This window comes from Chelonia mydas, chromosome 9 (assembly GCF_015237465.2).
Source record: "Chelonia mydas isolate rCheMyd1 chromosome 9, rCheMyd1.pri.v2, whole genome shotgun sequence".
NCBI lineage: Eukaryota > Metazoa > Chordata > Testudines > Cheloniidae > Chelonia > Chelonia mydas.
The window spans coordinates 66,484,539-66,489,985 of NC_057855.1; the positions used below are offsets into that span (position 1 = coordinate 66,484,539).

A 5,447-nucleotide genomic window follows, 5' to 3' on the forward strand; every position below is an offset into this window, starting at 1 on the left:
AGCAGCTGACCCTGAGGGTCAAAGACCATTCATTCAGCTCACATGGAACAGATCTTGGTTGACTGTTGCTTCTGGTGCAAGAAAACCCAGCAGAGTGTGGTAGCTAGATTTGAGAGGATGAGGTTTCCCAGGGCCGTTGATGGCTCTCGTACCTCAATATTTTCCCCTCAATAGAGGGCAAGTTTGTATGTGAACCAAAAAAAAAAAAAAATCACTATTCACTTGTTCACAAGGCTTGGTGGATCACAGAAGCAGATTCATGAATACAAATATGAGAAACACTGGAAAGATTCATGATGCCAGCATGCTGAGCAGATCAGGATTGTATCTGAAAAGGAAAGAACAGGTTTTATTTCCCAGAAACACTATTGTTCTGTATGGTGTGTCTCTGCCAACTGTTGCTTTCCAGGACCCCGTGGAAAAGCTCCTAACTTGGCTTGTGAAACCAGACTCTGACATAAATGGAAAAATGCAATTCAGTTACAGTAGCTGTAGAATGGTCATGGTGTGCACTTAGTAAGCTGAAATCTTGTTGATATTGCCTATGCACCCATCCGGATGCCAATGTGGCAAATGCCATTTGTACAGTTGTCATTTGGTGGGATTCCAGGACTCCTGCAAGCTCGTCATTCCTCTCCTGGATGCTCAGGGGGTACCTTGGCAAGGAATTTTGGAAGCTCATGGAGAGTGTTGTCCCAGGAGTCATGAAGGCTCAGGTTCTCCCCCTGGTCACTTGGTGTGGTTCTTGAAAGAGGGTCATCTATCTCAGCAGCATGCTGGACAGCATCCAGAGGAGCAGCTGATCGTGGTCATTCATTGACAGGTGCAGGGACCCCAGGAGAAGGCAGACTCCAAACTTGTTTTGCCCACCAGTTCTAGGAGCTTTTCCATCAGGGAATATTCCCTTTCCCTCTGCCATGTGTCCTGTTCCACGAACCACTTCATCAAAATCTCTTCCTGCTGAAGAACCCATTCCTGCCATGTCCTGAGGAATTCAAACACGCTCCTGGTTTCTTCTGACAATCCCTATGAGCATCTCTTTCAAGGTCCTTCTCTGTCTGCCTTTGCTATCTCTGAGGGTACTGCTCCTTCACTCCTGGAGATTCACTCCTGCTGGAATGGTTTTCCTCTCTGAAGCTGAAGGTCCTGGCAATGCAAAGACGAGGGTAGCATTTCTTTTTTTCCTTTGGAAGAAGCTGAAAAATCCCCCCACATAACATAACTTTGCTGTAGAAGGGTCACAATTTTGAAAAGTTTAAGTGTTCCAGCAATGGAACTGTTAGAATCCTTGATTCTCGAACAACTTTTGCAGCCCCTGAGAAAGGAGCAGAGGCTACTAATAGGAAAAATGGACTAATTTTTTAAAAAAACATAAATATTCATAGTGTCACAAGGAAGGGGGTGGCAGTTGCTTCTTGGGGATATGTTACAAATTTGCAATTTCTTCTTTAAAGACTGGCCAGCATTTGGAGAACATAGGAGTTTCAAGGTAACGGTATGGAAAAGAGATGTGATTTTCCAGCCCCGTGGAGGAGATCTAGCAGTCTATGCCATAGAGTTGTTTCTCCTAATGGTTACCCCTCTACAAATTGCTTAATTGGAGGGGTTTGGTTGGCTGTGAAGGTGGACAAAACAGACTGGCATTGTTGTTGAACCTCAAGAAACAGCTGGAGTTTCTGCTACACCAGATATTTGCTGAAATATGCTTTCAAGGCTTAGAAGGCAATTTGACTGGAAATTGCTAGTTGGGAATATAGTAATACAAAGTTTCCATGTAAAGGGAGATGCAGGTCACAAACACGGTCCCACACCACAGCCTGGGCATCACCAGAAAATCCTGCCCCTGTGCCTGCCTAACAGTGGAGAAGTGGACAAGGAAAGAGAGAGACTGCAACATCATTTGGTACCCCAAGGCCCATGCCTGTCTGCTGCACATGGACACTTCACTGTGTTTATCAAGCCACCAGACCGGATGCTTCTCCCACCTTCATTTCCACTGGCTTGTGCAGAATGGCTTGATGTGGGGAGAGGCCAGACACTGGGTAGGTAAAAATTTTGTAATCATCCAAGGGAGAAAGGACTGCTGTGACTTTCTCCTCAGTCAACGAATGTGTTCTACAACTGTTCCCCTTCCTCCATCCTGGACCTATCCAACCCCCCTCCCCCACTCAACCTCTCTCCCTCCTGTTCTCTGAGATTCCTGTTTTTAAGGGGATGATAAGATGTGGGGTGGAGGTGAGAGAAGCAGTGAAACTATGTTCTCTTCCAAGGGACAAAAGACAGCTGTTACTAACTTGAGAGAAAAAAACCCGACCAGTTTCTACACTGCTGCAAATCCTACCTCGATGCCTCAATGTGGAGCAGTGGTGACCCGGCTGTTCAACAGCGATGGTAGCGGAGTGTATTCTCCAGCAGGTCTAACCATGATATCAAGGTGTCGGACTGTCAGCTCAGCGTGGGGGTTGCTTCCTCTGTGGAGGGGAGTATAATCCCTCTTTCTAAGGCTGTGAGCTAGCTAAGTTGAGGAGGTACATCTGCCACCAACAGCCCAGCCAGAGGGTGGCTGAAAATAATGGCTAAAACAACATGGAAAACCAAGTCTCAGTTCTTTGCACGTTCCTCGATCCCCACTCCGGAGGCAGTGAGGCATTCAAACGACTAGAGGCTGCAGAGAATCTCAGGTGCCAGGTCGCCAAAAGGAAACTGGTCAACTCTCTCAGTGTGCACCTATAACTGCAGAACACTGACAAGGGAGGAATCGATAAACCATCTCATGGACGAAAAGGCAAAAACAGCCTGCAATGTGCTGGGTGTTTGCGAAACACGACGAAAGAAGGAGATGGAGGTCAGCTGGAGGGATGGAAGCACGGTCATGCTAGAAAAAGGAGAAGGCACAAGGACAGTTGGAGGAGTTGAATTCATCATAAACAAGGAATGGTCTTCGAAAATTGTCTCATGCCATTTGAAGTCATTGCGTATCGGGGTGCTTTACCTCCGATTGAACCAAAATAGTACCCTCAAAAATCATCCAGCTCTATGCTCCCACAAGTGCATGTGAAGATGATGATGTGGAAGGATTCTATCAGGAACTGGAGGAAACCCTCGCTCAGAGTTCCACATATATGATTGTGATGGGAGATTTTAATGCCAAGGTTGGAAGAGGGAGAGAGGGCGAAAAGTCCATAGGAAGGTACAGTATCGGAGAATGACGAGCTATATAGGCAGAAATAAGGAGAATGTTCATTGGTAACACGTAGTTCCAAAAGAAGGCCAACAGAAGATGGACCTGGATTATACCAAACGCGAAGACAAAAAATGAAATCAGTTACTTTCTGATCGATAGACGATGCATTATGCAGCATATTTCAGTAGTGCCATCATTCAATATCGGTAGCGATCATTGCCTACTGAGAGCCAGACTCACGTTCACTGTGAAGGTGGAGAAAAAGGCACTGTGTATGGCGAACAGAAGGCGCCAACCATTAGCTTTCGATGAGGCAATCCTGAAGGAAAACATTTCTAGGGAAGATTGGAGCCTCCTGGACGACTGCGAAGACGATTATGAGAACTTCAGTAAGAGACTGAAACAGTGTGTTAAATCAGCTGAGTGTGAAAGACCAAGAAGAGCTAGCAGAAGAATCTCTGAGAATACAAAGACTTTATTGGAGAAGAGGAGGAAAATGAAAATAAATGGCAGCAACAGGCTTGAGTACTCCCTTCTCTGCAAGCTCATACAAATGAAGTTGAAGAAAGACTTTGAGAAATTTCGAACCGAAAAGCTCCTAAAGGCTGCTGAAGATTGTAAAAGTCTCAAAAAATGCAAATGGGAACTGGCGTTGTACAGGTCATCATTATCGGCTTTGAAGAACGGGGATGGAGAATCAGTAACTGGTCAAACAGAGATGGAGGCAATCTGCAGGGATTTCTATACCCAGCTGTTTGCATCCCCAATAGATGACCCAATGCCATCACTTCAACAAACCAATGAACACATACTCCTGGTTCTCATCAGCGAAGTCTGTCACGCAGCCCATCAAATGAAAGAGGGGAAGGCTCCAGGCAAGGACAGTCTGACAGCAGAAGTGCTTAAGGTGGGAGGTCAGGAACTTTGGAAAGCTCTCTCCCACAGGGTCAGCCACTACCTGGAAATCCAGAAGATACCGTCCAGTTGGAAATACCATCTGGCCGCATAAGAAAGGCGATCGAGAAAATCTAAAGAATTATCGCCCAATCTGCCTGCTTTTGCATATCTATAAGTTGTTCACTAAAATAATAAAATAATGTCGCGAAACCTGGATGAACAGCAACCTAGAGAGCAGGCCGGCTTTCGAAGGAATTACAGCATGATAGACCACATCTTCACTCTAAACCAACTACTAGAGCATTCAAAGGAATACAAGTTCCCTTTGTGCATTGCCTTCGTGGACTACCAGAGGGCGTTCGACAGCGTAGAGACTCACGCTGTTCTTGAAGCTCTTTCAGAACAGGGCATCAGTGCGAAATATATCACACTACTAAAGGAAGCAAACTCTGGCTGCAGCACAGACATATCGCTGTTTGATACTCCCCTCTGAATCCCAATCGAGAAAGGTGTGAAACAAGGAGATACAGTTTCACCAAAATTATTCAGAGTCTGTCTTGAATTGGTTTTTCAACGAGCAGACTTGAAAGGCGGGATTATATCAGTGGAGAGCTGCTAAACCGTGTCAGGTTTGCAGATGATATAGTGCTGAAAGCCGAAAATACAGCCCAGCTTGAGAGAATGCTTAAAGAACTGAATGCGAAAAGTAGTCAAGTAGGATTAAAAATGAACCGGTCGAAAACGAAATATATGAGATCAGATGTTCTGCCAAGAACCCAAATAACTCTTGGAGGAGAGCAGATCCAAAGAGGTTGATAAATACATTTTATTGGGCCAGGAAATCCACATGTGCCACGATCAGAAAGGTGAACTGTCACGCAGAAAAAAAGCTGGATGGTGCGCATTCAGTGACATTAAGGACATCCTCCAAGGAAAGATCAGCAAAACAACTTTGCAAATCTTTTTAACTTGACTGTGCTTCCAGCAATGTTATATGGCAGCGAAAACATGGTCGCTGACAAAGATTGAAGAACATCAACTCTCTGTCACACAGAGGGCGATGGAACGAACATTTTTGGGCATTTCGCTCCGCGATCACATCCCCAACGAAATAATTAGGCAGCAGTCTGGACTGCGAGATGTTGTTGTTGAAAGCAGGCTCAGCAAAATGTGGTGGGCGGGACATCTGGCCCGACTCAGCGACAAGAGATGGACTGCAGCTATATCCGAGTGGTATCTGCAAGAACAGAAACGGCCACGCGGTTGGCCTCCAAAGAGGTGGGATGATTTCCTTACAAGGAGATATGGACAAGCATGGCGAAGGATGGCCAGAGCGAGAGAAGATTGGAAGATGTGTTGTGATTAG

The 5,447-nt window shown here is 45.7% G+C and overlaps 1 pseudogene; it reads left to right on the plus strand.

Moving 5' to 3' along the window:
• Positions 1–3,353: 3,353 nt before the first annotated feature.
• LOC119567011 lies at positions 3,354–5,447 on the plus strand (annotated as a pseudogene).